The 12,698-nt window shown below is 31.3% G+C and overlaps 1 protein-coding gene across 10 annotated transcripts in view; it reads right to left on the bottom strand.

The window, feature by feature from the left end:
• Positions 1-12,698, bottom strand: part of LOC142345573 (putative G-protein coupled receptor No18) — a 280,348-nt gene that overhangs the window by 238,979 nt on the left and 28,671 nt on the right. The window contains exon 1 of one of the 10 annotated variants that reach the window (XM_075397682.1): positions 7,696-8,167. The exons of the other annotated variants lie outside the window; for them this stretch is intronic. The gene's annotated coding sequence lies outside the window, so the exon portion shown is untranslated. Of the gene's footprint in view, positions 1-7,695; positions 8,168-12,698 lie in introns of those variants that run through there. 10 annotated transcript variants of the gene reach the window in all.

Raw genomic sequence — 12,698 nt, 5'->3', positions numbered from 1 at the left:
TAAATTATGCTCCCATATGTGCATCAAAAAAAGCTATCTGGTGTTTTAAGTGGACAGCTAAAAGCTGTTAAAAATTCAAAAAACATGTTTTCGAAATATTATTTTTAACATTAACCGACCTTAATCATTTTGTTGTGCACAAGTAGGTCAATCTCAAAAATGACAAAACAAATTTTCTACAGCTACCCAAATTAAATTGGTTAGCGGTTTTCTCTCCTAACTGTTGGTTTTATGACATCGATATAAGAAATATTTATATTTTTTATTAAAAAACATTCGGAATTTTCCCTATTTTTATATCTTTTGAATCTTATCATTTTTTTCTCGCATTGAGAGTTCACATTGGCTTAGAGAAGTAGTGCATTTGATCCTAGATACAAGTTTCAGAGAAAAGCTTATAGTTTTAGTGGCTTCGACATTCTCATCTAGCATTTTCTAATAATTTTTGTTGTTTTACCTGTAATTGTTGTCCATTTCACAGCCATTAGACTTATTGTGATGACTTAATCAATAATTAGTCTCATCGAGGCATAACTTAGCGTATTTATCTAATTCTGTTGGAAGCTATTGAATTTAGTGGCTTTGAAACTACGGATTTTCTCAAAAATTTCGTGGTTTAAATATTTATGTTCATATTTGTTCTATTTTAAACCACTGTTACTATAAAAGTAATGCTGTTAATACATTGCTGTTAAAAAATTAATAGAAAAAACTTTTTAATGAATAGTTCATTTTTAATGGCTCCGAAACTTTTATATCTCATATTTTCCGAATTCGCAGATTCTGCCTGTTTTTTTTCTTTATTCAGTCGTAAATTTTTTCTGGAAGTTGAGAATTCTCATCAGTTTCTAACTGAAGATTTATTCAATTTATTCCTTGCAATCAGTGTATATTGAAAAGTGTTAATGTTTCTGATAGTTGTTTCAAGTTTTTTAAAACTTTTCTGTTTCTGTTGCTCTTTTTGTCAACTTGCAATTTATTCTAATCATCAAGAGGTCTCATCCGCTTCCTTTTAATTCAAACTTCAACGTGTTGATTGATATTATGTCTTACTTGCTGTTTTGTCTGTTCGACAATATGCGTTTTCCAAATGTTTGTGAGTGGTCAAAATTTGTTTCTTTTTGTCCTCTTTTTAGCAAATTCGCGTAATAATTGATTTTCAAATGAGGCCCCGGTGAACATAATTAACCTTTCATTATAGCTCTAACCGAATGAATATAAAAAACAATTGAATTAAAAATACATAATATCCAGATAATAGCTAATGATTTTTTTTACATAATTATTTGCTTTTTCGCAAAATGTTCGTATTTTTTTAATTATTCTGCACCTCTTGCCTGTTTCTATGGCTTATACTAACCAAAGAAAGTCTTTTTGTTTACTATTGACATTTTATTAAATTTAGTGGAAATTTTTTTCGTCAAAAGCTACTGGTTTGAAATATTTGGTTTAAAAAAATGTTTTGTTTTTGAGTTTGGCCTCATTTTTTCTTCTGTTTGTCGAATTGTTACCTAGTCTGAAAAAAGAAAAATCGCATCTGCTTTTTAAATAAGAAAAAGAAAATTTGTGTAGCTAGTGTTCTGTCTGATTGTAATTTGACGTTGTACTTAGGTGCTTTTAAATTTAGATATTGAGTTTTTGCCGTTAAAAATGTTTTGTGATTTTGCTTGTTTTGCTGTTTTTTTCTCTTTTAGTCTTATTAAAGGTAGATCTCGTGAGCGCTCTAATGAGGCATGGCATTATGCAATTCAATTAGCAGTTTGGTTGTAAAACGATTTCGTTAAACTCAGACATCTATTTTTGATTATCTCTTCATTTGGTTGACAATTAAGTCAAAAATGTAGATGAGATGGGGTCGGAACATCAGGTGCAAATACACATTAAGGAGCCCCCTTGTTCTAAATTTGGATCCAAAATATCTGTTTGTTTGTAATTATTTCAAACAGTTGTTTCAATCGTCAACATTAACTAATATCAAAACGTGTTATAATTTGACAATTTATCAGAAAAAATTATCATTCAAAAGAACATCAAATTTTTTTACATGTTGCCGTTTGAACACAAAAATTTGGCTAGGCAGGTTTTATCTATGGAAAGCTGACACACATTATCATAACAGACAAAAGGCAGCATAACATGAAACAAAGCAGGCCTCCAATTTATACATGAGCGACCATAGTCTGCCGACGGTTTTATGAAACTGAATTGAAGCGAAAATGATTGAAGGGAGTTTAGCCTCCATAAAAATGTCAAAATCCGCAAATGCAGCAGAAAATCTAACCCCCCGCACGTCTGAAATTCACCCAACCCCCCAATTTGTGCCCCGAGGTCATGATTAAAAGTTATTTCACAGGGGTGATAGTGCTTGTTCACGTTCAATTTGAGATGGATTTTAAGGGTGAAATTTTTTACTGTAAAATGAACTGAACGCGAATTTGTCCTCTGGTCTTTTGTAGTTTTTTATATTTCTTTTGTGAAATAGGGCGAAACTCGGCTGGATATATCAGGAATGGAATCACGTAGATAGAAAAGTTCACATGATTAAACTGAATTATATAATTTCTAAGGCTCTGATGAAATCTTGCACTTGATACAAAATTGCTGCATAATAACTATAATTACGCGAAAAATTTGATTTTATTTATTGCTGTTTTTCTGTTAAAACATTTGAATTTTTTGATGCAGAATTTTTTAAGCTAACATTGAGTTAATAATATCCTGAGAAATTTTTGAAAAATTTGTTATAATTAATAGGAAAGTTCGGTTACATGAATTTGCATACAACAATTGGTAAAATTAAACCCATACTATCCCGGGTCACCGATCAACTTCCTTTGATTTCATAGTAGATCATATATGAAAACAAGGTGGCTCGGTAATGTGCGATCGCACATAAGGTTCCGACCCCGCTAATCCACAATTTTGGCATAATTGTCTACCAAATGAGGAGCAGATAGAAAAACACAAAAATTCAAGTATTTTTCAAAAAAAACTGTCGTATGAACGAAAAGATAGCCTCCAAAGCAAATATAGCCTCCAAAAATGATGCAATAGAATGATGAGATATGCTAATATTAAGAAAACGAGCGAAGACGAACGGCAAAATCAAACAACATCAACAAACATTAATTACATCAAAAAAATTTATGTCCGTTTTAAAAAACAAAACTTAATAACAAATTCAAAATAGCGTCTGATAAAAACTGAAAATAAACAAAATAACTTGTAATTCACCAGCAAAAATGGTTATTCAACAGTTCATAATAAAGTTTGGTAACAATTAGACAAAAAAAAAACAGAAACTTTAAAGTTAGAAAATTTGCTGATTTTTAAAAAAAAACCATTAACTTCTATGTAATGAAAAACATTAGGAATCAACTAAAATATCCCATTGGTTTACAATTGTCAATGCTTCTACAGAGGGGAATTAAGAACTCTTGGTATTCAATTTTTTATGCAGTTACAAAAAGAACAACAAATAGACAACAAACTAAAAATCAATTAAAACTTGCCAGAAAATGCTTTGGAAGCCGTAAAGCCATACTTTGGCCCCAAAACATGTTCGATTGCACCTTCGTCGAACACCGATAAAGTATTATGTGGCTGCTCATTAATGAAAATAAGCAACAATTAGACAAAAAAGAAAAAAATTCAAAATTATGTACTAATGGTTTTTTTTCGAAAAAAAATTTTTTTCCAAAGATATAAAAGCCATTAATTACAAAATGAAAAATTTGAATAGGTTCATCCATTCTTCCAAAGGAAGCCCTTGAGACCTGCAATTACTCAGAAAATGTCTTACGTCTACAAAAAGAACGTCAAATATGACAAAAATCAAAAATTCATTTACTTTTTTTTGTGAAAAACCCGTGTGGAAGCCAGTAAAGTCATAACGAATTCTCCTAAAACATTAGATTTGTGACACCAATCCCTTTTGACACCTTCCCTCGAAATGTATTATGTGTCCTCTCAATAATGAAACTAGTTAACAATTAGACCAAAAAGAAAACAGCAAGATTAATGAATACTTGTTTTTATCGAAAAAAAAATTATTTCCAAAGACATGAAAGCCATTAATTACAAAATGAAAAAATTGAATAGGTTCGTTTTAAACATTAGATTTTCTGAGACCAATCCCTTTTTGACACCCTCCCTTGACAAAAATATTGTCATCTTTAACCTTTATCTAACGAGACCAGGTAACAAACAGACAATAAAAGGAAGAAAATTGCGAAGTTGAAATGTTTTTTTTTTCAATTTGGAAAACAATTGTTTTCAAAGTCATGAAAGCCATTATCTATCTTCTAATATCAGAAAATCGGCTCATCTACTCGTCCAGGAATCACACCAGATCATTTTACCGAAAATTAAATACGACTAAAGAGACCAAATAAAAACGACAGTTAAAGACAAAATTGAAAAATTCAATTAAATTCTTCGAGGAAGTACTGTCGAAGCAGTAAAGAACCACAATCTATATCTTTAAGAATTTAAAAATTATCAATTTTGCGTTATTTTGAACTTGAAAAATGTGATATGTGAACTGACAATAACGTGATATTTTGACAAAACTAGAAAACATGAAAAATGGGCAAATAACTAAAAATTAAAAAAAAATGTGATATCTAGTAGTATCAAAGCCAGAACACCATAACTTAAGGCGTAGAACCACAAATAAGATTGAATTTGAATTCAGCAGAAAGGAGGAGCACTCTTTGATTGCTGACACTCAGCCACAAGTTGACCAAAATAAGAGAAAAATGGAGTCAAAGTTCAATAAGCCATTTTTTATTTAAAAATCAAATACTTGAAAAGTCAAAACGACCTTAAATTTTCAAGCAATCAACTAGATAATTTAATTTCGAGTTAATTAGGAAGCCAATAGGACCTATCACTAGTGAGCTTTGATTCGAAATGTTCTGTTATTTAGTTAAAATAGAAAAGACCGAATTTTTTTAATAAAAAAACGACTAACGACAGTCCGAATTATTTTTGGATTGAAACGGTCCAAGATTGGTACAGCACTAGTCCGTCTAATGCTTATTGTCCATTAGGATTATTTACTTTTTGGAATGTAATTGGTATAGATATTTTAATTGTTAAAATATCAAAAATAAATGCTGCGTTTTTGATAATCAACGAATAAAGTTAGCAAAAACTTTAAATTTTTATTTACAGAGCACTCTCAACGGAAGTTGAAGTGAAATTAGCCCCCTTTTCAGTCTAAAAATGTTGTGTTAGTGGTGTTTGGGTGTGCAGTTCTTGCAAATTTAATCAGAGTGGACTAAAGAAACCTATTGCGTGCTGTTTTTGACGAAAAAGTCTGAATTTTGTGAAATATTTAGACGGAATTTGTGACAAAAAAATTCAATCAAAATAACCGACAATATATTTTGTCTCTAAGCGTAAAATCAACAACATGAAATCATCGGAATTCACTCTAATTTCTCGAAAGTTTATACCTCGATATCTCCTTGTCAAAAACGAAAACCAAAAAATCTTTTTAATTCCATATTCTACGCTGGACAAGCTTTCTAATGACACCATTCTCGACTCTCTACGATGAATATATCGATCGGCCAAAATTGACTGAACAAAATAAAACGCATTTGAGTATATAGTTCCCCCCCCCCCCCCCCCCCTCAAGAAGATTCGGAACAATTAGTAATCATGCTAAGTCATATATCATTTGTATGATTTCTTAGTAGTCATACAAAGGTCATATATGAATTCTTTGAAATCATACTAAATTGATACAAAAAATGAAAGCTTGAGAACGGTATAATTTTCATTTCAGGTAAAAATCGAAACAGTTTCTTGGAAACCATACAAAAATTGATGTCAAAAATTGCCAGATAATGTAGTCATAGGACACTTAAGTTTAACTTGTTATATATGCAGGCCACATACGTCTATTTTTGTACCCTAAAACAATAACTTTGTTTTTTATACGTATTTGGAGACCGATTTAAATTTTAGATGCTAAAGAAATTTTTGTATGTTTCTAAGAAAGGTATAAACTGATTTCAGAGAATATGGAAACTTAAACCATATAGATATACTTAAGCTTTCATGTAGAGCCCAATTATGCGATTAATACTGACTTTCAGGATCTTTTGGTGGATGTCAAAGTGATCCCGGGGAATGTGATCCCAAGTGATACCTTATCGATAAAACCGAGAAGATATAATGATAGCAAAAAAGGTGCATGATTCTTGGTAATCACACTAGGGTCATATATAATTTATTTAGTTTCATATTAGGATCGTAAAAAGAAATCAAGTATGGACAGTATGAAATCATATTTGATCCGTGTATGAAATCAAAGAAACTGCAACCCAAGAACCGCTGATAGGATGTATCAAAAGCTGTGTACAATTAATTCGGCAATTTTACGACTGAGAGACAGAATAGCTTCAAAAAGTTGGAACATAAAAAATCATCCCGATTAGCGCGTCTAATTCTAAATGTCAAAAATTGTCGGTGTTCAGTAAATAGCGTCTTATTCCTACTTCTGCATTTGCGCTTCTATAAGCACAAAATGGGGTTATCAATCAAAAGCTCACAAAAATAAAGGCATCAATGTAATAAAATCCAAGAAATTTTGGTCTCAATTTAACTATACTAGAACTCAAAAAGGATTAATAGAACAGGTGATGAACAGCCATCAAAAAATATTATTTCAAAATAAATCAGTTAAGGGGATGCAGTAAGAATTTTCTTACAAAGTTAGGATTGAAACAAAACAGTTTTTCTTAAAACTATTTAATATAGGGTGACCACTATTTAATTTAATTGACCTACTACTTTGAAGAAAGTAAAAATGAGGAATTTCAACTCAATTTGAAGATAAATGTATTCTGAGAACTCAGTTTTAGGAAACGAAGTGGAAAATCAAATGAATTATCAGTAGACTGAGAAAAATTTGACAACTCATTGCCGCTCTAAAACCATTAAATGTGTTTAATTAATGAAGCAAAAGTATCAAGTTTAAATACCTTTTTTATGAAAAATCTTAATAAACTTTTTTATAAAAAGCAGGGTTGCATTATGGCATGTAATTGATGAAGTTGCTTGCTTTTCATCCCTAATTTAATTTTTTCGGACATAAAATTTGTTTTTTGTTCAAAACAAAAATATGAGGTATAGAAACAATTCAAAGCAAATAGATTATGAAGAAATTCAAAAATGCTCTTTCCACAGTTTTCTCGAGTTGCAGCATTGTTTGCAAACAATAACTTCATCTAAATAGCGTTATCAACCTTAGTAGTTGTGTGTATAAAGCAATTTCGGCCTTTCGTTATCGGCTGTTGCCTGTAGTTGTGTATTTTGAATTTCTTTGTATTATGAATTTTATTGTAAAATGATTCACAACTATTTCATTTCCTCGGTAGTTTTTTCTTTTGAGTTGGGTTCAAAATTATCAATTCGTTTCAATGCTACTAATATTACTAAATAACTGCTCATTTAGTTATAATGATAAACTTTGAACTTAAACCATTCAAAATAAATATCAGCTACTTTCAAAATAATTCTTATAATTAGTAGAACACTGAAGCTCTGATCTCGATTTGAAATATAGAAATATATAAAAAAGTAAATTCTAAACTATATTTTTGACATGCAAGCTTTATTCACTTGGCTATTAAGGTAATTGATTTATTGATGACTTCATAACCCATTTTCATAACTTACTTCTTATTGATTTGTAGAATTTGCACACTCCAATGCGGTCAACATGTCCGAAATTTGGATATAATGAACTGTTTGTCCGAAAATTTTCAGCCAAGTGTAAAATCGGGAATTGTTTTTAAATACTCCATAAAAAACTGTCCATCAACGTGTTTAGTAATTAAAGAGCATTTTCAAGCAAATAATGTGAAAATAGTATGTAAAATTATGAGTGAATTCGCCTTCGGAAATCCTTTAGCTCTTAAAAAGGTGAGTTTAAATCTGTCAATTTTATTTCGACATTAAGTACTTTTTGGGGCGCTTTTCAAGTAACATATTATAAGAAATGTTGCTCGTTTGGTATGAATATTTCGCTTTTAGGTTGCTAAATAGGAACTATTTGCAATTCAATTTTGTGCAATTGATAACATAAAGCAAGACAATTGAAAAGGCATAGAAACTGAAAAATATCGCCTTCAGTTTTCTGCTTCAACAATTCGAGTCTGCTTTGGGGGGGGGGGGGGGGGGGGGGGTGCTTGGTCGGTTACGTATTATATTAAAAGCATGCTAGAGAGTATATAAGTATACGTACCCCGTAAGCTGGAAGTAATTTTCCCCAAACTTTTGGAATTTAGCGGCTTATAAAAGGTGAAAAAGTCTGGCTAAGATTGCAATATTGGCTTTTCGAGGGCGTAGTTGGCTGATAACGGCGGGCAGGCTTGAAATTTTTAGGGCACTGGAAAATAGAAGCTTTATAAGGCCGCAATTGTGTACTTTCTTAATATTCAGGATCCCATCGAGTTCTCTCAATCGATTAGTCGCTTGACCGAAAAGGCACAAAATCAATTGCAAGGTTATTTATATTGATGAAAAATTATTGCTGCCAGTAATGTGGGCATAGACTTAGACAAAAGTAAATAAAATTCTGATGTGAAGTCAAATTGGCCTTGAAAACGGCGAAAGGTGAATATGAGGCGATGATTGCATGCCAGAGCTAGAAAAATTGCCAAAAAAGCTTTAAAACATTTAGGTCTTGAAAACAGGCAACCTATTTTAAGAGACAGAAAAAGAGGAAATTAAGTAATCCTGCTCTGTCAATTTTTTTTAAAGTAAACAAAAAATAATATGATAATGAAGAAAAAATGATTTCGCAGTAAATTTTTAAAAGTGAAGCTCGAATTTGACGTTGTGATCAATCAATTGTTTCTATCAAGAATATTTTTGAACACTTTTTGAGCGAAAGCATTGAACTACAAAACTTACATTTGGTAATCTTGAGGATGTTGTGGCCTTTGGTGGACATTAGGGACAACGTTTTGTCACATTTGTTCGCCTATGGTAACTGTGGTCTATCGTTAAAAACTGATACGTTATTCGTGAACAACACTTACGAACGTATTTACGAGATCAAAATCTATAGGTTATAGATTTTCCTCCCCTAAATACGGACAGACGTAACCATTTTCTACGGTTGTGAGCGTAGAGCTGACAAAAACTCAAAGCTAACAAAATTTTTGTTGTCTTCAACCGAAAATAAATAATGCAAGAAAATTTTTTGAAATTAATTACCAGTACTAGGTACTGCGAGGAAAGATTACAGTGGCGTGTGGACACAGGTATTTTTTTATGTGTTTTGAAGGTGAGTCTGGACAAGAGTTGCAAAATTGCGTAGATGTTGTCGATGCTCGCTCAAGAACAGGCATTTTGGACAAAGTTGACTGATAGTTCCGAGTTTGAAGCAAACTTTCACAAGCATCAAAGATATTTTCAAATGCAATGAGCATATGAGCTGCATAACCTCAAAACTTTTTGAATTAGTCTGCCGCCACATCGCCGGGCTTGAGTCTCAGATCTTTTCAGCGCTGAACCAGCACATTTCAAGAGTAAAAATTTAATACAGTTCTGAAACATTGTATCTCAAGAATATTTTCAATATCTTTATATGCAGTTTTCTTTCATTATGATTGTATTGAGATCATAGAGTTCGCCCAGGCTAAATTCATCTTGTATAGTCTGAAAATTAATTGTACCCAGAAATGAAGTCTGAGCAGAATAACGTCATACTTTTGTAGCCTATAACTGGTAATTGCTATAGTAGTACTTACACTATTTATACTTAAACTAGTTTGTAGGCGATTAACACAAAGCCCAATTAGCTTAGTGGTTACGACTTGCTACGCAACTTAAAAACTACAAGTACCCAGGTGGACGTTCGAATCGCATATAAAGGAAACTATGTTAGCGGGAATTAGGGTGAACATGTTATTTTTTATGAAGTAATTTTTACTCAAAAATCAGACTGGCCATCGTAAATTTTGACATGAACAGAGTACTGGCCATCCTAAAAAACAGAATGTCTCCAGCCTGATGATTCAGCATTAATTTGCTCTGCCGCCAACCTCCGGGTGTTAACTTTGCATTAAGAATAGATACAAAGATTTCTTAAATTTGAAAAAATTAAAAGCTACGAAACTCTTTTTTAACAACAATCTAACAACATAATCACAAACAACAAAATAAAGCGGAAACTAAAAATTCTTGAGCATTTTGACCATTTTTTATCTGTTTTTACAAAATAATGCTCAATAAAGATAACTTTAATTGAGACTTGTAACTTTCATTTGTTACCATTTTACGTTACGCCAAAGGGCTATCAAATGCAAACAACAAAATTCTGAAACTGCTGTTCACCTTCCATGTCAAAGATTTTTAAAAAAAAATGCACAGCCTGTTAAGATTAAGTTTGCTAAAACGTCAATGTAAGACAACTTTCTATATTCAATTACTGCAGTGCAACATATTCTCTGAAAACATAAACCAAATAGAATGCTATGGAAGTTTTTTGCACGAGATGTTTGAGTCAATTGCCATCACAACAGGAAGAATTTTTGAAATTGATCTACAAGTTTAAGAAAGATACTATACTTCTTAACAAACTCCAAAGACACTTCGATCAAAGAACTGTCGAATATAAATAATTGGATGAATTTAATTGAATTTGAATATGATCACATAAAAAAGACTTGAGATTAATATTAAACATATCACATCATAGGTTAAATCAAGTAGTAATCATCTGAAATCCTCGCATCTGTAACAATATGCAAATTAGTTCAAAATAATAAAATCAAATAAACGAAGCAACGGCAAGGCAAAAAGGAACAAAACAAACGCCACCACTGGTAACTATGAAAAAAAAACTATACAAATTTAATGAAACTTAAAAGCGATTTAAAGAAACTTTGTTCATAGAAAAACCTTAAAGAGCATGAAGAATTTTTTATAAAAAATCTGATTTTCTAGTTGTATTGCAAAACAGCAGTTTTGTTTTTTCACCAAAAATCATATATGACAAAACTAAAAGCATTCATCTTACATCAGTAGAAATTATTTTTTTCTCTCAATTTCAAAAAACAACATATCCAAAACTATCAACAGTTTCTGATTGCTTAAAATTTTAAAATCTACAGCTTCACTACAGTTTTTATGTCAAAAATTGGAAAGAAAAAATTAATTTCTACTGAAAGTCTGATGAAATATAATGTAATCAATGTAAATGATGGTTAATTCTTAAAAAAATGTTAAGAACTGAGCAAATATTGAAACACTTGAACAATAAATTTAACAGGAATACTTTAAAATGGTAGAAAACAAAGTTCGATGTTTAACTACATTGTCGATTTGGTGCCATATTCTCCTTTAAGATGAGAAAAATTGAGAAAAAAAGAATTAGAATCTGAAGTTAAACATATTTTGATTTTTTTCAAATAAATAATTCGTTTCATTGACAATTTTTAATGCCAAAAAACTGAACCCGCAATTTCTTGACAAATTATTTAAAATTGGCACAGAAAATAATTTAAATAACCTAATAGAAACATTAATTTTTTGGATAAACTTGTTTCAGTTTGATCATGATTATTGCTCTTCACTTGTAATGGTCTCAGTGGCAGCAAAACAAGGAAATTTATTGGTAAGCACTTATTTGTTTATTAAAATCAGAAAAATGTATTTTCCACGTGCAATTATTTTCACATTCATTTTCATAGCTTATTATTAGAAAAAGGGTTTTTGTGAAACTATTTTCTGTTTTGAAAGTGTTCACAACACCAAAATTCCAAAAGAACCTCCTTGTTATCAGAACACAATTTTGTCCCCTTTTAATTAGAATATCTAACAAAAAAGACAAAAAAGTGTCCATTATGGAAAAAAGCTCTTCATGAAAATAACCCAAACTTTTCAAAATGCGTACAGATTTGAAAAAGAGCTTTTTTCAGCTCTTTTTTAGCTGAAAAAGAAAACTTTTTCAGCTACAGTTTGTGCTTTTAAGAGCACCTACTCTTTGGCCGAAGCCTTAGTATTTAGTCATCAGACCTTTAGAGGAATAAATTCAAGCCATGAAGACTAGATCATCGGTGCGAAGACCATCTGGGGTCTAGCTCTTTAAGGAGATGAGTCCCGTTAGTCTCAAGTCTCCTTAAAACCATTTTTAAGACGGTGCTTTTATGTAAAGCGGTTGCCACTTAATCTTCGTCGTCTGAATGTTAAAATTTAGCTTATTCTCATTTATAAGGCTTAATGAAGTGAATTTCTTAATTTAAGGTTCAAAGTTGCTGAGATGAGGAACCTGTCAATAGAACAGGTTATTCATTTATATCTTTAACTTCATGAGAGAAGCTGAAAAAAACAGGACACGTTACTGTTTCTTTTTCAACGAGCATAAATTTACAAACTATTTCATTATTTTGAATTAAATAATAGTGCCGCGAATGCAGCCTCAAAAGCGAATGTGATCTGTGTGACAATTTAAATTTACCAATGTAAAAAATAATTGGTATAATCACAAAAGATTTTGGGCAAAATTGCAGGTCGGGAACCTCATCGGCTAATTGTTGAAATAGTTAAAGTGTCAATGATTAAAACAAGATGCAGAACTTCCGACTGGGCTAAGAAATCAAATCAAAACAATCAACACCGAATGTGTGAAAAATAGAAAAGAAGAATGAAGCAGTTGATCCAACCCCGTG

This window comes from Convolutriloba macropyga, chromosome 9 (genome assembly GCF_964194025.1).
Source record: "Convolutriloba macropyga chromosome 9, txConMacr16.3, whole genome shotgun sequence".
NCBI classification, from domain to species: domain Eukaryota; kingdom Metazoa; phylum Xenacoelomorpha; order Acoela; family Convolutidae; genus Convolutriloba; species Convolutriloba macropyga.
This window is presented reverse-complemented; position numbering and strand designations above follow the sequence as displayed.